This window comes from Paroedura picta, chromosome 2 (assembly GCF_049243985.1).
Source record: "Paroedura picta isolate Pp20150507F chromosome 2, Ppicta_v3.0, whole genome shotgun sequence".
Taxonomy (NCBI): Eukaryota; Metazoa; Chordata; class Lepidosauria; order Squamata; family Gekkonidae; genus Paroedura; species Paroedura picta.
The window spans coordinates 183,552,700-183,575,258 of NC_135370.1; positions in this window are offsets into that span (position 1 = coordinate 183,552,700).

Below are 22,559 nucleotides of genomic sequence, written 5' to 3' on the forward strand. Positions count from 1 at the left end.
GTTGGATCCCCGTTCGGTGTCCCTCCCTCCATTAGATCTTCCCGGCTGTTCATCATTTGTAGAACTTGACGCTGGCCCCGTCTCCAAACGGCAGCTTCTAATGGGGAGGAAAGGGGGCCTTAATTAATGCCTCGGCATAATGCGTCTGTTTATAAAGAAATTATGTACTTTGAAATTAGGCAACGTGGAGCGAAATGCATCTCCTAATGGCCGGGCTGACGTTTTAAGTGATCCGTAAATCACGTAAATATTAAGACCTTTCCGAAGGAGTATAATAAAGTAAGACGTTCGGAATGGGAAGTCACTGCTCCTACTTACAATTACCCGCCAAAAAGAAACAGTTTTATTGTAAGTGTGACTTGAATCGCTGTGCCGAACAGACAGATGATCACATGGAAAAAGAAGCAAAGAGATTTATTTTCCCTTAAAAGGGGGGGGGGGAGAGTAGTGGAAAGGAAAGGCGTTTCAAGTGGTTTTCTTAAGGTCAAGAGTAGCTTAAAAAAGAAATAAATTGTGTTGGCTGCTGCTAAGATTTCTGGGAGCCGTAAACATGAGTTAGTTCTGTAGAAACGCTCGTGGCTCGAAGTCACTGAGACTCTGCCTGTTCCCCCGGTAGCGGTAAACTTGGACTCCGTGTTCAGCCGAGAGGCTGATTCATAGCGATCACTTCGAAATATTTCAAGTAGCTCTTTGCAAACACTCTGCTTCTCCTCCATAGATTAAAGCCACATCACAGGTCGTTTCGCCCACCGCCGAGCAGAAGGGGCTGCTGGAAAGATTGCAGATTAATCTGAAGGCCGGGAACCGATCCCTGCGATAGCCCTCAAATGGCAAGAACAATCCAGGAAATTCTATTAAGGGGCCTAAAAATATCAGCCGCGCCATCCTGGGCTCATTCACTTGGGTAGCGTCCAATTTAATATATGCCAACATCTATTCCTTGGCTCCATCGTCAACCCGAAGGGAGGCTGAAACCGAGAAATCAGGAGGAAATGGAGGCGGGGAAGGGCGGCTGTGGAGGAGCGAGGAAAGATTCTTCAGTGTTAGGGAGTGTTGCTACAATCAGAAGAAGAAGAAGGAGAAGAAGAAGGAGGTGGAGGAGCAGAAGAAGGAGAAGAAGGAGAAGAAGGAGAAGGAGAAGGAGACGAAGAAGGAGAAGGAGAAGGAGAAGGAGAAGGAGAAGACAACGACGAAGGAGAAGGAGAAGGAGAAGGAGAAGGAGAAGGAGAAGGAGAAGGAGAAGGAGAAGGAGAAGGAGAAGGAGAAGGAGAAGACGACGACGACAACGAAGAAGAAGAAGAAGAAGAAGAAGAAGGAGGAGGAGGAGGAGGAGAAGCAGAAGGAGGAGGAGAAGAAGAAGAAGTAGAAAGAGAAGAAGAAGAAGAGTTGGTTCTTATATGCCGATTCTTGAGACTCCCGGAGGAGTCTCAAAGCAGCTTCCAATCGCCTTCCCTTTCCTCTCCCCACAACAGACACCTTGTGAGGGAGGGGAGGCTGAGAGAGCCCTGAGATAGATGGAACACTCTGACTGGGGCAATGATGGTCAGTATTCTTGGGGGGCAAGAGTGGGAGGGCCTTTAGTATACTGGTCCTGCTGGTGGCCTCCTGATGGCCCCTGGGTTTTGGCCACTGTGTGACCAAGAGTGTTGGACTGGATGGGCCATTGGCCTGATCCAAGATGACTTCTGGGGTAGTTTTTATGTCTGGGACAGTGATGTTCTGTGTTCTTGCTCCTTGGGGGGCAAGAAAGGGAGGGCATCTGGGATTCTGGTCCCAAGGCTGAACCTCCTGAAGGCACCAGGGTTTTGGCCACGGTGCGAAACAGAGGGCTTGACTGGGAGGGCCATTGGCCTGATCCAACATGGCTTCTCTTATATTCATATGAGCGACTTTGATAATCATCTGGAGCAGAGATCCATCAGTGACAATTATGGGTGGAACTCTCTGTTTGGGGCAGTAATTCCCCCTGGAAGAGTCACCAGTTGCTGGCTGGGAAACTCTTGGAGATTTGGGGGATGGAGCCTGGGGAGGACAGAGACTACTACTACTACTACTACTACTACTACTACTACTACTACTACTTCTTCCTCCTCTTCTTCTTTCTCCTCTTCTTCCTCCTCTTCCTCCTCTTCTTCCTCCTCCTCCTCTTCCTCTTCCTCTTCCTCCTCCTCGCATCCATTTTCTCAGGGGGAACTGATCTCTGGAGTCTGGAGATGAGCTGTAATTCTGGGGGATTCCTATCTCCTGTTGCCATAGAAAAGAGCAGGAACACCTGAAAGGCAAATTACATTTGTGGCAGGAGAGGAGGTTTCATAGAATCATAGAATCATGGAACCATAGAGTTGGAAGGGGCCATACAGGCCATCTAGTCCAACCCCCTGCTCAACGCAGGATCAGCCCTAAGCATCCTAAAGCATCCAAGAAAAGTGTGCATCCAACCTTTGCTTGAAGACTGCCAGTGAGGGGGAGCTCACCCCCTCCTTAGGCAGCCTATTCCACTGCTGAACTACTCTGACTGTGAAAAACTTTTTCCTGATATCTAGCCTATATCGTTGTACTTGAAGTTTAAACCCATTACTGCATGTCCTCTCCTCTGCAGCCAGCAGAAACAGCATCCTGCCCTCCTCCAAGTGACAACCTTTCAAATACTTAAAGAGGGCTATCATGTCCCCTCTCAACCTCCTTTTCTCCAGGCTGAACATTCCCAAGTCCCTCAACCTATCTTCATAGGGCTGGGTCCCCTGGCTCTTTCCTGAGTCAGGGCTCACTTCTCCAGATACGGCTTCTGTCCTTCTGTCTCAGAGAGTGGAGCAATTCTTCATAAGGTGGGCGGATGCCATCCATGCAAATAGATCAAAATGCATAGCTGTGTTGGTCTGTCTGTAGCAGCTGAAAAGCGAAAAGGAAGAAGCGAGCGGTGACTCTTGAAAGCCCCCACCCAGCCACGGGTTTCGTGAGACTTGCTCTTTTCTGTGGCTACAGACAGATTAACACGGCTATCTGTCTCTACCTCTCTGCCCTCCAGTGACTGCTCCTCAAGGCCAAGTGAGAAACCTGGTCTTCTAGCCTGCAGTTTTTATGATCCCAGGCAGCTTAGCTCCCAAGTGCCCCAACCTGGGAGGTGGGAATCTCCCTTGTGAAGCTGCTTTAAGAAGACACCCGTGTGTGGGCTGCTCATAGAATCATAGAGTTGGAAGGGACCGCCTGGGCCATCTAGTCTGACCCCCTGCAATATGCAGGACACTCACAACCCTCTCGCACATCCACTGTCACCTGCCACCCCCTTGAACCTTCACTGAATCAGCCTCTCTGTCAGATGGTTCTCCAGCCTCTGCTTAAAAATCTCCAAAGATGGAGAACCCACCACCTCCCGAGGAAGCCTGTTCCACTGAGGAACCGCTCTAACTGTCAGGAACTTCTTCCAGATGTTGAGACGGAATTTATTTTGAATTAATTTCATCCCATTCATGTTCAGATTCATGCTCAGTGTATGGTCTGCTAAGACTCCTAGATCCTTTTCGCACATGCTACTGCCAAGACAAGTCTCCCCCATCCTATATTGGTGTATTTGGTTTCTCCTACCTAAATGCAGAACTTTACATTTGTCCCTCTTGAATTTCATTTTATTCAGTTTAGCCCACTTCTCAAGCCTATCAAGATCATCCTGTATTCTGTTGCTGTTTTCAGTTGTGTTTTTTACCCCTCCCAGTTTAGTATCCTCTGCAAATTTAATTATCCCTCATCCAAATCATTTATAAATATGTTGAGCAACACAGGCCCCAGGACAGATCCTTGGGGGACTCCACTTGTCACTCCTCTCCAAGAAGATGCTGAACCATTCGGGTGAGATTGTTGCTGCAAATTCTCATTGTAATGTTCAGAATTAAAAAAATATATACAAAGGGGAGGACAGGAGGAGAGCAAATTATTAGCTGGAGTTGAATTCCTTCCCAGGGAAGGGGGAGAAATCGCATTTCCCAAGAATTCTCAAACCACCCAGCAAACAGCCGGTGAGTTTGGATCTGAACTTTAAGAGCACAGTTTCTGTGTGAAAGGTTTGTTATCCCACAGAATTTTAGGGAGGCCATTGCAGTATTTTTTTGCGGCTGCAGAAACAGCCTGGCTGTGCGGAAAGGCCCACCAAGGGGCAAGGAACAAGCCTTCTTTGCCTGGAAATCCCTGTTTGCAAGGTGGCAGCCTCAGCGGTTCTGTCAAGCCGTGTCCAGAATTGCTGAGAAATTATCCTTTTGCTGTCCAGGGACTGAAGTCAAAACTCTGCTGGAAACCTCCCTTGAGCTCCCGGAGGGCCACAGAGAAGGTCTGCGCTCATTAGTCGGATGCCAGCGAAGGGTTTCTGCAGCTGCTGAGCGGACGCTTCAGATGCCCAAAGCATTGACCGCAAACTTCATTCCAAACCTCCAGCTCGCCAGACAAATCTCCCACAATTCTGGAGTCGGAAGAAGAAATTCTGTAATGGGACAAGAGCAGGTAGGACAATCTGGCATAGTCCAAGGCAGGACAACCAAACACAGCATCTGGATTTCAGTAAAGCGTTTGATAAGGTTCCACAGGATATTCTTGTTGACAAGTTGGTAAAATGCGGGATGGATCCTAATTCTGTCAAGTGGATCTATAATTGGTTGACTTGTTAATGGTTCAGCGTCTTCTTGGAGAAGAGTGACAAGTGGAATGCCCCAAGGATCTGTCCTGGGGCCTGTGTTGTTCAACATATTTATAAATTATTTGGATGAGGGATTATTGAATTTGCAGAGGATACTAAACTGGGAGGGGGAACAAACACAACTGAAGACAGCAACAGAATACAGGAGGATCTCGATAGGCTCGAGAAGTGGGCTAAACTGAATAAAATGAAGTTCAAAGGGACAAATGTAAAGTTCTGCATTTAGGTAGGAAAAACCAAATACACCAATATAAGATGGGGGAGACTTGTCTTGGCAGTAGCATGTGCGAAAAGGAACAAGGAGTCTTAGTAGACCCTACATTGAACATGAGTCAGCAGTGTGACTCGGTGGCTAAAAAGGCAAATGGGATTTTGGGTTGTATCAAACGGAGCATCGTGTCCAGATCACGGGAGGTGATGGTACCACTTTACTCTGCTCTGGTTCGGCCTCACTTGGAGTCCTAGGTTCAGTTTTGGGCACCCCAGTTGAAGAGGGATGAAGACAAACTGGAGCATGTCCAGAGGAGGGAAACAAAGGTGGTGAGGGGTTTGGAGACCAAGACGGATGAGGAAAGGTTGGGGGAGCTTGGTCTGTTTAGCCTGGAGAGGAGATGACTGAGAGGGGATCTGATAACCATCTTCAAGTTTTTAAAAGGCTGCCATATGGAGGATGGAGCAAAATTGTTCTCTCTTGCCCCGGAGGGACGGACCAGAACCAATGGGATGAAATTAATTCAAAAGAAATTCCGTCTAAACATCTGGAAGAAGTTCCTGACAGTTAGAGCCGTTTCTCAGTGAAACAGGCTTCATTGGGAGGTGGTGGGTTCTCCTTCTTTGGAGATGTTTAAACAGAGGCTGGAGAGCCATCTGACAGGCTCAAGGAGGTGGTAGGTGAGCGATAGGCTTGTGAGTGTCCTGCATAGTGCAGGAGGTTGATGACCCAGGAGGTTCCCTCCAACTCTATGATTCTATGGTTAAATGCCTGTTTAGCCTGGAGGGGTCCATCCAGTCCAGCCTCCTGTCTCACACAGGGGCCAGCCAGTTCCCCTGGAGGGCCAGCAACAGGGCAGAGAGGCCGAGGCCTTCCTAAGGACATCAGGAGAGCCCTGCTGGGTCAGACCAGGGGTCCATCCAGTCCAGCCTCCCGTCTCACACAGGGGCCAGCCAGTTCCTCTGGAGGGCCAACAACAGGGCAGAGAGGCCGAGGCCTTCCTAAGGACATCAGGAGAGCCCTGCTGGGTCAGACCAGGGGTCCATCCAGTCCAGCCTCCTATCTCACTCAGGGGCCAGCCAGTTCCTCTGGAGGGCCAGCAACAGGGCAGAGAGGCCGAGGCCTTCCTAAGGACATCAGAAGAGCCCTGCTGGGTCAGACCAGGGGTCCATCCAGTCCAGCCTCCTGCCTCACACAGGGGCCAGCCAGTTCCTCTGGAGGGCCAGCAACAGAGCAGAGAGGCTGAGGCCTTCCTAAGGACACCAGAAGAGCCCTGCTGGGTCAGACCAGGGTCCATCCAGTCCAGCCTCCTGTCTCACACAGGGGCCAGCCAGTTCCTCTGGAGGGCCAGCAACAGGGCAGAGAGGCCGAGGCCTTCCTAAGGACATCAGAGGAGCCCTGCTGGATCAGACCAGGGGTCCATCCAGTCCAGCCTCCTGTCTCACACAGGGGCCAGCCAGTTCCTCTGGAGGGCCAGCAACAGGGCAGAGAGGCCGAGGCCTTCCTAAGGACATCAGAGGAGCCCTGCTGGGTCAGACCAGGGGTCCATCCAGTCCAGCCTCCTGTCTCACACAGGGGCCAGCCAGTTCCTCTGGAGGGCCAACAACAGGGCAGAGAGGCCGAGGCCTTCCTAAGGACATCAGAGGAGCCCTGCTGGATCAGACCAGGGGTCCATCCAGTCCAGCCTCCTGTCTCACACAGGGGCCAGCCAGTTCCTCTGGAGGGCCAACAACAGGGCAGAGAGGCCGAGGCCTTCCTAAGGACATCAGGAGAGCCCTGCTGGGTCAGACCAGGGGTCCATCCAGTCCAGCCTCCTGTCTCACACAGGGGCCAGCCAGTTCCTCTGGAGGGTCAACAACAGGGCAGAGAGTCCGAGGCCTACCTAAGAACATCAGGAGAGCCCTAGAATCATACAATCATAGAACCGTGGAAGGGGCCATGCAGGCCATCTAGTCCCACCCCCTGCTCAATGCAGGATCAGCCCTAAGCATCCTAAAGCATCCAAGAAAAGTGTGCATCCAGCCTTTGCTTGAAGACTGCCAGTGAGGGGTAGCTCACCACCTCCTTAGGCAGCCTATTCCACTGCTGAACTACTCTGACTGTGGAAATGTTTTTCCTGATATCTAGCCTGTATCGGTATATCTAGCCTATAGCCTATAGAGTTGGAAGGGAGCTCATGGGTCAGATCCCTGCTCTGGGATTTGCAGGATGGCCACTTTTGAATGTCGAGGTTCCTCTTTAGTCACCATGGCTAAATGCCACTGTGAAAATTCTGCTCCACAAATCTATCCAATCCCCTTTTCAAGCCGTTCCTCCCGGCGGCCATCACCACATCCTCTGGCATCGCATTCCACATTTGAATCACTCAGTATATACTTCCGTCTGTCGGCCCTCCACCTCCTGCCCTTCAGGGCCGTTGTTAGAAGAAGAAGAAGAAGAAGAGTTGGTTCTTATATGCCGCTTTTCCCTACCCGAAGGAGGCTCAAAGCGGCTTACAGTCGCCTTCACATTCCTCTCCCCACAACAGACACCCTGTGGGGTGGGTGAGGCTGAGAGAGCCCTGATATCACTGCCCGGTCAGAACAGTTTTATCAGTGCCGTGGCGAGCCCAAGGTCACCCAGCTGGCTGCATGTGGGGGAGCGCAGAATCGAACCCGGCATGCCAGATTAGAAGTCCGCACTCCTAACCACTACACCAAACTGGCTCTTAGGAACGTGATGGAGGAGAGGAGAATGATGCCAACTGCTTGGGGTCCCCTTTGGCGAGCGAGATGCGAATAAAGGAATCAAATAAATACACAAATAAATACTTTGCAATTCCGTCGTGTCCTTTTGTGCGGAATTTCCCGTGCTCCTTTCGAGGCGAACCGAAAGCTTGCAGGAGTCCGACTTCAGATGAAAGGCCGATTCCGTCTTGAGATCATTTCTTTCATCTCGAGATGTACGCGGGGAGCTTTTTTAGGATCCATCCGCAAAAGACCTACTTCCACCACACAGGAGAGGGCTTTTGTAGTGAGAGAGAGAGAGAGAAAAAAAGAATGGACGGGGAATGAAAGAAATGAAAATCCTTCAGGGAACTACAAAGTCTCTCCTAAAAGGCTCGAGAAAGGAAAAAACGTAATGGATGGATCCATTTGAGCCCTTACTGTTATTTCTGGGTGTCTTTTATAATGTGTTATTTACTGCAGAGTTTAGCACTGACAGAAAATAAACAGCATTTGCAACATAATGTCTTTAGAGGCACCTCGCTGTTCCTCATCCCGTCGGGCTGTCAAGACGCGACCGCAAGCAGCATCCGTCAAAGTCTTCCATGATGGAGCCTCTTCTTATAATTATCTGCTCTCTTCTTCTTCTTAAAAAAAAAAGGAAGAAAAGCATAACAACTTTCCGTTAAATGGTTCTCGTGATTGGTTTCCACTGCATGTTTCATGGGGGAAGATCACGCTGGGTTTGCAGAACAATTTGGAGGAGGAGGAGAAGAGGAGGAGGAGGAGGAGGAGGAGGAGGGGGAGTTGGTATTTATATGCCGCTTTTCACTACTGGAGAAGTCTCAAAGGGGTTTACATTTGTCTTCCCTTTCGTCTCCCCACAACAGACACCCTGTGAGGTGGGTGAGGCTGAGAGAGCCCTGAGAAGACTGAAGCAGAAGAAGAGTTGGTTCTTATATGCCACTTTTCTCTACCCGAAGGAGTCCCAAAGTGGCTTACAATCTTCTTCCCTTCCTCTCCCCACAACAGACACCCTGTGAGGGAGGGGAGGCTGAGAGAGCCCTGAGATTACTGAAGAAGAAGAGTTGGTTCTTCTATGCCGCTTTTCTCTACCCAAAGGAGCCTTGTTACGCATGGCAGGATCCCTGCCTTATGCCTTGGCACACTGTACTCCTTAACCAATAGCGCAGCGCAACAGTCTAGACTTGGGAGCAAGCTAGACACAGGACAGACCAAGTCACTCTGGCAGGGCAATGTTAGAGCAGACTCCATCTTAGGAAACAGGACAAGCCCAGGCTTGCTCTCTGCCTCAGGTTTGGAAATCCAGGTGCCTCCATGCCCTACTCTCGATCCCCCCCCCCATTGTATTTCTAAGTGAGTGGACTGGCTTCCTCCTGTTTGCCTAAGGGCTTCTAGGAAAATCCTTTGTCTTGCAACATTTTTCACACTTGGCCCCTCTGCCAGGGGAAATCTCCTCCCCACACCCTGCCAGCTAGACCTGATGGCTCTCTTCCCCAGAGCTATTAATACCTTTATCCAAATCCATTTACGGCCATCACCCCCCACTTGGCCAGGTATTGTCCCAATCTCTGGGGACCCTGGAAACTTCCAGCACATGCTTACCTGAGCCTTGTCACATAGCCCCCTTCCCAAAATCCTATAAAAACTGTGGCTTCACACAGCCACTCTGAGTGTCTTCCAACCCGGGACCTCCCACGCTGGTTCGTGCTCCTTCCTCTGACCCACCACTCCTCGGACAGGTAACTATCAAGCCTTCCACTCTTCCTCCCCCTTCTCTATATGACTGCTTGTATGTGTGTTAGCTATTTGTGTGTACTTTTGTTATTTTCCTTTCAATAAAAGCTTATATTAACATTTTACCATTTAAATCTGTGTTTGCCTTGAGTTCCTACAGGCGTAATAACCCTCGTATACAAAGGTAACGATCCGATAACGCTAAGTTACCCCCCTCTCGCAGCATTTGAGCTAATATTCCCCACAAGCTCAAAGATACGTGTTTTAGGACACGTGTCCAGCAATTTGGGTAACAGATTATGGTGGATCTCGCGGGCAGTTGCCCCAGGCTTACTCGGGAGTAAAGTGGACGCACGGCACTCTCCAGTAACCCGGACGTAAGGGGAAAAGCCCGTTTGAACTCTTGGCATAAGTGTGTGAATGTGCTCTTGGAAGTGTGCTTTCTAAAAGGGTTGGCTTCTCTCTCTCTTTTCTACCCTTTTGCTATTGTTTTGCTCCTGGTGGAGATTAGTTTTCTTTAAGGCTAGGAACACCGAGGCAAGGTTTTCTTAGGCTTAGACGGGCGGGTGGACGAAACGCACCCAACACCTAGGGATTAGCCAAGCGTAGGAAGGCGTTAGGCAAAATTCCTCTTAGCTGTAGGAAGGACCAGGACAATCCCCCTACTGCTAAAATCTGTGCAAGCAGAGTCGCTCTCTGTAGCACAAAATTGCCCTGCGGCCGCAGGAGTTGGAGTTTCGAGTGTTGGGAGTGGCACGAGAACTCAAGCAGGCTTTGCGAAGCTCAGATGATCCAGGTTTTGGTAATTTTCCCCGTGTTTAGGAAAGCCAGGGCGATCCTAACCGAATAAATTAGCCGGTACCCTCAGGTTTTCTTGGTAGTTTTGTCCCTGAATCGAGAGAGCCCCGGCCATCTCGGTATAAAATAAGAAAACTAGCCAAACCCCGTAAGGACGTGCCTTGACGGGAGCCCTTCCCCCTTTTCCCCTTGCCGCTTTGAAGGATATAGAAGCCGCAAGAAAATCCCCCAGTGATTTCTTCCCTAAAAATACCTTCAGGTTTTCGGTGGTTTTCCCGAGGATCAAGTGCGCTCCGGCAACCTTGATTGGAAAAATCAGCCATCTGCTTGGTTTTTGGTAGTTTTTGCCCTGAACTGAGAAGAGCCCAGGCCATTCTCAGCCAAAAACAAACTAGCCACACCCGTAAGAGGTTAAACTCCACGGGATCCTTTTCCCTCTCTCCCCTGCTGTTTAAGAGACGAGCAGCGGCTGCCCCTAAACTCATCCCCTCTGTGCTTGCTTGCCCAGCGACAAGAAGCCAGAAAACCAAGCCCCGTCCCCTTTAAGATCTTGGAAATTAATAGGAAGAAATGGCATCCAGATTCAATCTGACTGGCCTGATTGCCCGTAAGGAACCGGCAGACAGATTGACACTCTGGGTGACCAAGAAGGGCGGCCGGAACCCCTGGCGCCCGGGAGCTTTCAAAAGCTCCAACCCCCTAGAAACCCTTACCGAGGCTTTCCAAGAATGGTGTAACACCAGGAAGCTCGGGGGTGGCAGTAAGGACTCTTATGCCACTTGGGGTATGTTTGTTGCCCTTCAGGACAGTGTAGCCCAGATTGCTGAGCTGCAACATGCCCTAGAGGAGAAGGATGCCCTAGTGAAGGAGCAGGTAGCTCAGCTGACTGACCGTCTGAAACAACTGGAGGCCCAGTCAGCTGATCTCCTGAACCAAAAGGAGACCCAGTTGACTGATCTCCTGGAACAGCGTGAAGCTCATATCGTCCACCTCTCCGATGAGATGGAGGACATGAGAACTGAGCGCTTGAGTGCACGGGTGGAGAAGGCTTATCAGCTTCAGACCATCCAGGAACTAGAAAGTCAGCTCCAAGCCACAAGGCAAAGAGCTGAGATAGCTGAGGCTCGCATTGTCGAACTAGAATCAGAGCAAGTGAAGATCCGAGGAGCAGCTAAGTTCCTCATGGAGAACAACCAGGCTAAACACGCAAGTGTAACCCACGACGCGTGTAAACATAAGATTGCTGCCTTGGAGGAAAGGTTAGGAATCCAAACGGCCCTAATCTCAGTGGTGTACCCCCACGGCCTCCCCGATGTGCCCAATCTGATCTCCTTTGATCCGATATCGGCACCCACAGAGACCGTCGAGAGTCCACCAGTGAATCCCGACTGGGTTGCTCCAGCTCCCGTAAACCCAGTCCAGACGGAAGCAGTCCAATGTACCACCCAGGGTGGGCGTGTGGAGAGATCTGAAATACAGAGAGCCCTAGCCTGGAAACCGCATGAGGCTAAAATAGTAGCAGACTGGCTTGGACCTCTAGACAAGGACACCGGAGTACAGTGGCTTTCGGTGGTTTATTACCAGCACACTGATGCCACTGCGGAGGACTTGTGCCAGCTAGCGCGACTTTGCATGTCAAGGTCTGACCTAGATGTCTTGAACTCAGCAGTTGCATCTAGAGGGCTGAACACGCTTCCGCGTCTAGAGTGGATCCGCGAGGTAGCCAGAATACTCTGGCCAGCTCAGCCGCTCCCTGGCTTGTTTTACATGGACAGGCAGAAAGCGGATGAGGGTGCAGATGTATATTGCAGCCGCAAGCAGTTCTTGGGTCTGCTATCTGGTTTTGTCCGGGTGGATGGCAACGGTGCCCCCCAGTACAACACTCCCGAGTTCAAGGAGGCCGTCCTGGGAGGCATCAATAATCCGACACGGATTATGATGGGCCCAACCAATGCAGCCGCTTTGAACTGGGGCGAGCTTGAGGAGAAGCTCCGACAAATCGCGGACATAGCGAGATTGACAGGTCCAGTTCCTCCCCCATCGGGGAGGAAGAGACAGAGTAGTCAGGAGCCTGTTCAGACAGTCACTGATGCCATCTTTGACCCCCATTTGAAACCTAGAAAGAACAGGAGAAGCAGCAGCTTTAGAGCCAGGAAGAACCCCTCTGGTCAAAGTGCAGAGTCTTCTCTTGGCATCCAGGCTGCTGCTCCGCCAACCCCTCATGGGAGCCCTCAGCAGGCCGTTCCCTCTGCCCAGAAACAGTCTCAGCCCCCAGAAACTTCCCTTCGGAAGTGCTTGTGGGCTAGACTCAGGAAAGCCGGACTGGACATGGCCCAGTTCCATAAGCAGCCTCTGGACAAGCTGGTCTTAGCATATGGGAGACTCTCCCTCAACCAGGCAGAGTTCCCACAGCCACCTTCCCCTGTCCAAAACAGGGATAAGCCACAGAGTGGTTTTTCTTCCAGTAACTTCCCCCAGAACAATCCCAAACCTAATAGAGATTCTGTCCCTCAGAGGCAGAATAAAATTAGGGACCGGATTTTTCTGTGGCGGGAACTTAGAAATACTGGGGCAGACATGACCCAGTATGATAACCAACCCACATCTGTGCTCATGTGTGCCTTTGTGAAGGCCATGAGGAAGAGGAAAACCAGGAAAATGCTCAGATCTGAGCCAGAGATGGAGACAAGAACTAGGCCCACAGAAATTTCTTCTGAATCCCCTAAGGATTGGCAGAAGGAAATAGAGAAATTTAAAACTCTTACCCAGAAACAAGATTTAGAAATTAAGGATCTTAATGAGAAAAACAAGGAATTCCAGGGTGAACTTTTTAAAGTAAAAATACATTTGCAAAATGTACTGGATTTCCAAAGCCACACAGATAATAAATTGAAAAGAAAATACAGCAGATCCAGTAACCCAGCTTCACCTCTTGTCTTTAAAGAAAAGGAAATATTCTCAGTTCCCCCATCACAGAGTCAGGAAGTAAATCTTGCCTCTGAACCTGTACAGAGTTCCAAAATCCAAGTTGACAACAATTGTTTTAACAGGGAAGAATTTGTTGCAAGGCTCTTAGCTTCCCTAAAGTTAACAGATTTCCAATTATTTTCTCAACTTCCACAAATAGTTCCAGTGCCACTGAGTTAATTTAACATGTGTGCTTCCATTTTTACTTTTTAAATTTTCAAATTTTAAATTTGGCTGCAATTGGTAGAGCCTCCAGCTATAGTGGCAGTCACACTGAAACAGCCACTATTTTGCAATCTTAAAACAGACTCTCTTTGTCTAACTGCCTTCCTAGGCACTCAGCCCCATGACTCATGCCTTGCTCTCCCCCATCCAGGCAACTAATCCACATAACAAAGGACTGAAAGTATTCCTTCTTCCCAAATCAGTAAGGGAAGAAGTTTTGTTTCTTTAAAGACCTCAGAGAGAATCTAAGGGGGGGAGAGTACAGTAAAATTGTTCTGTTCTAAAATATGTTTAGTTTTAGTTTTTATTTTAAGACAATTTTGGCTGCTTTTAGTATTTGAGATATTTTCTCTTTGAGAAAAGGCATTCCCTCCATAGCTCTTCCCTCTGACATTTTTACTTCCTATTTCAAATTTTAATTGACAGTTAACACTTTTTTTTCTTTTTTTTCATAAGACCATTTTGATTAAAAATCTGTTTTTGCAATTTTGTTTTTGTTTTGAATATGTTTAGAAAGCTTCATACAGACCTTTCATTTGGGTACTCAGGCTTCCACTCAGCCTGACTCCTATGAAAAGGCACTCTGTGTATGTACAGAGGAACAGTCTTTCCTCCTTAAAAACACATTTCTTTTGACACACTATTGTGTAATGGGACTCTGACTTCATCTTCATGTTCCTTTCATTCATTCTTTCCCACTCATATTCTCAGCAGTACTCCAATGTAACTTTTAAAAGAAGCAATTGACATCTAATCAGCCTGGCCTACCAGCAGGCAGATCTCAGTCTGAAAAACAAGTTTCTATTCCTCAACCCTTGAATTTTCTTTAAGGTTATAAGAAACCTTTGCTTTTAGATTTGTGCTTATGTGCTCTAACTTTTTAGATTGTTTATGTCAATCCACAATATTTTGCAAATTCTTTTGCCATGTTTTTGAGTCCTCTTTTAATTAGGAGTCCTCTTTTGTGCTCTTTATAGCAAGATCTTTATAGATCACTATCCAAGTTTTGTTTTTAAGCTTTCTTTTTGTGTTTTGATATATCTTATGTTCCTTATAGAGAAAAATCTGTAGTATGCTTTTAACCTATTGCATATCAGAGCATCTATTTCTTTTTGTGCTTATTAACTAGGAAGCAATTGACCAGATTCTATCTAGCAATTCTCCTTTTTTCCCCTCATATATATGTGTGTGTATTTGAGCTGCTAATCTATTCATTCATAGACCATTTGCAACATGTTTGCAGGAACCTTTAACTTTGGCTCTTTGATTCTTTTTCTGAATGCTTCTTTTTACACAACAGTGCAGAAGGCCAGTAGACCTAGCCTCCAAAAGCTATCTGCTTACAGGACTTGAAGGACTTTCTCTCCTCTTGTGTATTTCTACAAAGCATCTCGCTTCAGTCATCAGTTTTCTCTCAAATTCCCAAACTCACCAGGAGTTTGGCATCCTCCTTCCCTTGTCTTATAATTTTGCTCTAATCTCCCTCTCCCTCCCTGGAGATGGCATCTAGCTCCTCTTAAATTCTATTTTCAGTCTCTGTAAGGTCATGGTGGGCACCCACCACAGTAGATCTTTTTGACAGTCACTTATGGGGGCACCCCTCTGCCTCAGTCTTTCATTTGAGTTCATTGTCTTCAAAGCTCTAAATTTTTGAGTATTTTTCCTAATCTGTATATCCATCAGGCTGTGTGCCTACTTGAGCCCAGCCTCAACAGACTTTGCAGCCTCACTCTTCGCAGCTGCACACAGTTCTCCATTGAACTTTTGTCAATCTTTGTCCTTCTCTCAATTGGGTGTCTCCCCCTTGAGCTCTTCAGCTCCACTGTGCTGTTGATGCTCTGGGCCGCTCAAATATTATTGCAAACCGCGTCTGCCAAGCCTGCCCTAGTGAGGCTCCAGGCTTGTGCATCACAAACCTCAGATCATGAGGCCAGTTCCTGATGGTCCTGCCTGTATGCTGTTCCTGCTCGCCAACCTCCAGACCTGACCTGGTCAAGATGACAGCAATCCTCTGCCTGCGTTTGCTATGGATGTGTCCTGTGGTCATGACCTGCTGCTCTGTGCTTTCTGCCCCAGCCTACTTGCTGGTGAACTTCTGATGCTTGCTGTTTACCCCAGCTCCTGCTCTATGAAGCCTCACTGCCCAGCCGGCCTGCTTCTTCTTCTGTATGCTACCTCTGACCCTGCGTACGCTCTGACAACCTGGATTAGTGCCTTCACCGCCTCTTCCCCTGCCATTTCAGTCACGAGGGGGGGAAGAAGATCAACTTGCAAACTAACCCGGACCTGCACACATCTCTAGCTATTTGCTTGTTGCCACAACCTCTTGCCAGTGGCTCTCTCATAAAATGGATCCTCGCCAAAGTTGCTTTTTACCCCCATGGAGGAAACTCCTTTACCATTCTATGTGTTTGCAAACATCACGCAGCAATGTCTTATATATATATATGCATATATATATCAACATCTTCAACTGCTGAACCAGTTGCTCATCCTCATCAATCCTCATGTTCAACTATTCAAGGAATCTCCAGCTTCACTCCCACCTTTACCAATGGGACAAGGGGGGGGAGGAAGTTTTTCAAACTGTATTGTCTGTATTCCAAATTGTATTGTGCCCTATATTTCAACTCACTGTCTATTGCATTGTGCCTGTACCAGTTTTAAATATGTATATAAGTTTTGCTAAATTGCTTAGCTTTATCTTGTTCTTATTGCATTGCTTATTAGAAGCCATTGCTTAGTTCATTGTCTAACTTTTTAGTTTCTACCACTTTCTGCTTGCTTCATAGTAATTGCTTGATATTCATTGCCAGCATTTTTAGGATTGCCTAGTGCTCGCATTCTAAAATATTGCTCAGGTATTGCCCACAGTTTCCTGCCTGCATAGAATTCGGTTTTCACTGCATTTGCTTTTTGTCTATTGTTTGCTAGATTGCCTTGCTCGACGTATTAGTTTGCATTGGTTCATTGCTTTATTCATATGGTGGAGACCTCACGCTTAGCTAGTTCATAGTTCATGTATGTTACATTTAGTTTTGAGTGGTAGTGGTAAAGAGGAACTGCAACTTCACAGCTTTCCTTAAGTCACCCAAACCCCTCCTAAATGTGTTTTGTTTTAATTTGGCTTAAGTTTTTGTAGTTTTTGTAGTGGCAGAAGATGGCCCCACTTTTCTCTCTGAATTTCTAGTCTGAATTTCAATCTTTGCCGCCACTAACGCATTATACATTGGTCTGTAGTGAATAAATTGGACATATAATTCACTACAGAAGGGGGGGAATGTTACGCATGGCAGGATCCCTGCCTTATGCCTTGGCACACTGTACTCCTTAACCAATAGCGCAGCGCAACAGTCTAGACTTGGGAGCAAGCTAGACACAGGACAGACCAAGTCACTCTGGCAGGGCAATGTTAGAGCAGACTCCATCTTAGGAAACAGGACAAGCCCAGGCTTGCTCTCTGCCTCAGGTTTGGAAATCCAGGTGCCTCCATGCCCTACTCTCGATCCCCCCCCCCATTGTATTTCTAAGTGAGTGGACTGGCTTCCTCCTGTTTGCCTAAGGGCTTCTAGGAAAATCCTTTGTCTTGCAACATTTTTCACACTTGGCCCCTCTGCCAGGGGAAATCTCCTCCCCACATCCTGCCAGCTAGACCTGATGGCTCTCTTCCCCAGAGCTATTAATACCTTTATCCAAATCCATTTACGGCCATCACCCCCCACTTGGCCAGGTATTGTCCCAATCTCTGGGGACCCTGGAAACTTCCAGCACATGCTTACCTGAGCCTTGTCACATAGCCCCCTTCCCAAAATCCTATAAAAACTGTGGCTTCACACAGCCACTCTGAGTGTCTTCCAACCCGGGACCTCCCACGCTGGTTCGTGCTCCTTCCTCTGACCCACCACTCCTCGGACAGGTAACTATCAAGCCTTCCACTCTTCCTCCCCCTTCTCTATATGACTGCTTGTATGTGTGTTAGCTATTTGTGTGTACTTTTGTTATTTTCCTTTCAATAAAAGCTTATATTAATATTTTACCATTTAAATCTGTGTTTGCCTTGAGTTCCTACAGGCGTAATAACCCTCGTATACAAAGGTAACGATCCGATAACGCTAAGTTACCCCCCTCTCGCAGCATTTGAGCTAATATTCCCCACAAGCTCAAAGATACGTGTTTTAGGACACGTGTCCAGCAATTTGGGTAACAGCCTCAAAGCGGCTTACAATCCCCTTCCCTTTCCTCTCCCCACAACAGACACCCTGTGAGGGAGGGGAGGCTGAGAGAACTCTGAGATTACTGAAGAAGAAGAAGAGTTGGTTCTTATATGCCGCTTTTCTCTACCCAAAGGAGTTTCAAAGCGGCTTCCGATCACCTTCCCTTTCCTCTCCTCAGAACAGACACCCTGTGTGGAAGGGGAGGCTGAGAGAGCCCTGAGATTACTGAAGAAGAAGAAGAGTTGGTTCTTATATGCCGCTTTTCTCTACCTGAAGGAGGCTCAAAGTGGCTTACAATCCCCTTCCCTTCCTCTCCCCACAACACTACCTCACAGGGTCTCTATTGTGCGAAGAGGAAGGGAAGGCAATGGGAAGCCAGGTCAACAGGTAAGGTAAAGGTAAAGGTCTCCCCTGTGCAAGTACCGTGTCATGTCTGACCCTTGGGGTGACGCCCTCCAGCGTTTTCATGGCAGTCTCAATACGGGGTGGTTTGCCAGCGCCTTCCCCAGTCATTACCGTTTACCCCCCAGCAGCAAGCTGGGTACTCATTTTACCGACCTCGGAAGGATGGAAGGCTGAGTCAACCTTAAGCTGGCTGCTGGGATCAAACTCCCAGCCTCATGGGCAGACAGCTTCAAACAGCATTTCTGCTGCCTTACCACTCTGCGCCACAAGAGGCTCTTAGGTCAACAGGTACCCCTGGGTTTATCCCTGAGGTGGTTTTAAGAGGTCTGTGGAGCTGGAGGGAGGGAGTTTCTTTGCCGCCGAGGGTGGGTTTAATAAGGTTTTATGATTATTTTATAGGGGTTTTACTGTGCGGGATCCTTGTTACCAGCCAGGAGCCACTGTGTGGGAGTGCTGGGCTGTAAACTGAACCATAAACCAACAAACAGATAAAAAAATAAAAATAAAAGCCACTTTGAGACTCCTTCGGGCAGTAAAAAGCAGGGTATAAAAACCAACTCTTCTTCTTCTTCTTCTTCAAGCACCGGGCAGGAAAGGTGACGGGAGAGACGACTAGACTTAAGTACTGCTTCATCACTGCTTCATCAAGGAGAAGTCAGGCATGGGTGCTGATGGGAGTCAATACGTCCCGGGTCTTCTAAGTCCTGCATCTCTCCAGGGCATGCGGGGAGCAGGCCAGCCAGCTGCTCTAACTCACGCCCTGAAAATTGTTTCCCCAGGCCTCTGGCATCCTGACCGGCATCCCTCTCGGCCCATTTCGGCTCAAGCAGCACCTTGAGGTGACCTAGGCCGGGCGGATCCTGGCTCTTGAAACTCTACATTGCCCTTCAGCGGGAGGAGGGGTCCGGCTGCTGACATTTCGGGAATAGCAGCTTTCCATTTGCCCAAGAGTCCTGTCATCGCTCGTAACCTCCACTTCACGTGGCAGACACCTGTAACATGTGATCTGGCTTTTGGTTTGGGTGTTTGGCAGTAATCACCGTGGAGACAGAGCTGGGCATCCAAAAGGCGATCCTCTGGTGTCTCTGGGATTAGTGTTCATGGCTCGGACAAAAACGAAGGAGCAGATCTGCTTGGGAGGGTTGAAAGCAAAGGCTAGATCAGGGGTAGTCAAACTGCGGCCCTCCAGATGTCCATGGACTACAATTCCCAGGATCCCTTGCCAGCATTCGCTGGCAGGGGCTCCTGGGAATTGTAGTCCATGGACATCTGGAGGGCCGCAGTTTGACTTAGAGAGCAAGGAGGAATTCCCCCCCCCCATGACCAGATTGGTCCAGGGATCTTATTGATCTCTATAGCCCTACTGGACCTCCATCTAGTCATTCACAGAGGACCCTGCTCACTTCTGTTTATGCCATCGGAAGCAAACAGGGATTTCAGCGAGCCAAGGTGGAATGAATCAACGAAACCCTTTAGTCCTTGTGCTTGGCCTGCTCGGAGAGGCTGTGGGTTTTGTCACGGAGTTCTGTGGGTGTCTGAACGGATCGTTTTAATTCCGGACCAAACGAAGGCTCCGTTCCAGGGGAGCCCTTCCAAATCGCCGGTTCTATTTACAGAGGGTCTTGGCCTCGCTTTGAGCTCCGTAATTGCCCAGCGGAGCTCCATTCATAATGTTCTCATTGGTCTCTGTGCCCGATAAGATTAGAGCTTTGCATTTATTTTCGTTTCAGCCGGTAGCATCAATATTTATTAACAATTCACTTAGGCTTTTAATGCCCTGCGCCGTTTGAAAGTTGCAGCCATGATCTGTATTTATGACTTTGGCTGGGGAAGGCTGGCCGCTGGACGTGAAGGCGCTTGCAGAATGCGGGACGGAGGGTGGCGATGCAGACGGAGGGCAGGTCATTGTGTTGGCGAAGTTTAAATATGCAGGGGAGATGCGGAGCAGTGGCTGCTGAAAGACTAAGCAGCTTTCCCAAGAAGAAAAACAACTTTATAAAGGGAGGAGGGAGACGGTTCTAACTGCCCAACTGTTGTTCCGAAGGCAAGAAGGAAGGAAGTGTGTTCATAGAAGCAGGGAGGCTCCAGTGGAGTCAATCAGGAGACAGGAGGGGATTATATGAAAATACCAGGAGGTTTTTTAATCTAAATATCATAACTACACATCTCTCCTGATTTCTCCCATGGGATATTCTCCTTATGCTGTTGGATGCACATGACAGATCTTGCAGGACAAAAGGCTGCCACTTGGGTGTAGTCTGCATGGGGCTTTTTACCTACTCCCAGCTCAAATAAATCCCTCTCGTCTACACTGAATTCGATTTCCATTTTGATTTTGGGCGCTTTAAATTTCCCCTCTGTAACATGCATGATTGATCTGGAGTGACCCTACCATTCCCCTGTGATATACAGACGTGGATATAATTATTATTGATTTTTTATTCAATCTTTGATTATTGACAATAGTTGTTCATGTTATAATTACATTTCTCATTTTCTCCCTCCCTCCCTCCACCCCCACCCTCCACCCTACCTGCCGTTTCCTTATAACTCTTTCAACCATGTACACAGCTTCTTGATCCCGCTCAAGGCTTTATTCTTACTCTCCCTGTTCCCAGTCGACCTCAACCAATGGAAATACTTTGTCCAATTACTATTTATCCTTTCCTTTTTCTCTTCCCATAAGGCCTCCCCTCTTAAACAGATCACAATTTCAGAGCTAACATCCTCATAGAGATACTGAAACCAGCTTTCCCATGTCCACTTTGATTTATCTTTCCATCCCCTAGCAACAGCGGCTTGTATTGCAAGTACCATGGCTTTATATAATTTGAGATCCTTTTTTTCCTTTAAATCATATCCCAAAATACCTGCAAACAACATATTTGCTTCTTTCACTATTGTAATTCCTAGAATATTTTCCATTTCCTGAATTATATTTCTCCAATATCCAGAAACTTCGGTACACTCCCACCACATATGTATATAATATCCCTTATCCTTTCCACAGTGCCAACATTTTGGGGTCAGCCCTTTTATCATATACGCCAACTGGGCCGGCGTTCTATACCATTTCCAAATTAACTTTCTAGTCATTTCCTTATATTTGTCTAATTTTATCTGTTTGTTTCCCTTTATAATTTTATGTACTACTTGATCAGGCAATTGGATGTCCCTCTGCCATTTTATTTGAATCACACGTCCTATATAATCCTCATCGCTTACCATTAGCTTATATAACACCCCCACTACTCCTTTTTTTGCAGTTTCCATTCTTTGCATAATCCCCTTCATCCGACTATCCTTAGATAATATCCCTAAGCGTGAGAGTTTACTCATAGCCTCGTATAGTCCGTGGACCCTCAACCAATTCCTTTTCCCCAACAATTCCATACATTTTTCTTTTGATATCATTACTCCCGATTGGTCTAATAAATCCTTTACTCTATTCAACCCTTTCTTTTTTAAATTTTCCCACCATATAGGGTCATCTAGTTCTTGTAGTAATTCTACTGGTATCCATTTCACGAAGTCTGCTGACCATACTCCTTCCCATCTTTTCCAGGCTCTGAGGGCAATCGCCCTCGGCCCTGTTGTTTCTTTAGTTTCTAATGTTAAATTCTTTGTAAACACCCCCCATTTTCCTTTCCCCTTATTTACTTCGTTTTCTATCCTTACCCATTTTCTTTCTCTGTTTATCTCCGCATCCAATAAATGTTTAATTTGAAATGCCTCAAAGTATCTCTCTAAATTTATTAGGCCCCATCCCAACTCCTCTTGTGGAATATAAATTAATTTTTGTTTAAACCTAGCTATTTTGCTTCCAAAAGTCCAATCCCTCAACTGTCTATTCCATTCCTTAGCTTGTATTCTTGGTATTTCTGAAGGGAGTACCTGGTATAAATAGCTAAGCTTTGGAATTAAAAACATTTTAATTGCTCTAATTTTAGTTAATATATTCATTGTTTTAGACTTCCAAGCCTTCATGTTTCTGCGTATCTTCTTCCATATTTCCTGGTAGTTATTTTTTCCTATTTTGTTTATTCTTTTAAAAATTTTTATGCCTAAGTATTTTAACATTTTACATCCCTTTGGTATATCTGTTTCTTTCTCCACTAATATCTGATCCCCCTTAGGTATGTTAAAATATATAATTTCGGATTTCCCCATATTGACTCCTAACCCTGAATATTGTTCAAAGTCCTTTAATATTATCTTAATTTCCTTGGCTGCTGTTAGTGGATCTTTAAGTACCAGAAGAATATCGTCTGCAAAAAGATTAAGTTTGACCTCTTCCTGACCCACCTTATATCCTTCTATTCTAGGGGAGTTCCTTATTCTATCTGCCAAGATTTCTATAGCCATTACAAATAATAGGGGTGACAATGGGCAACCCTGCTTTACCCCCCTTGAGATTGGAAATTCTTTTGATCTGCCTCCATTTATCCATAGTGTTGCGATTCCTTGTTTATAAAGCTCTTTTACAGCTTCCAAGAAGCTCCCTTCTATTCCACTATCCCTTAGTGTTTCCCAGAGAAAATTATGTTCGACGGTATCAAAGGCTTTGAATATATCTAGTTTCAATAGTGCCAATT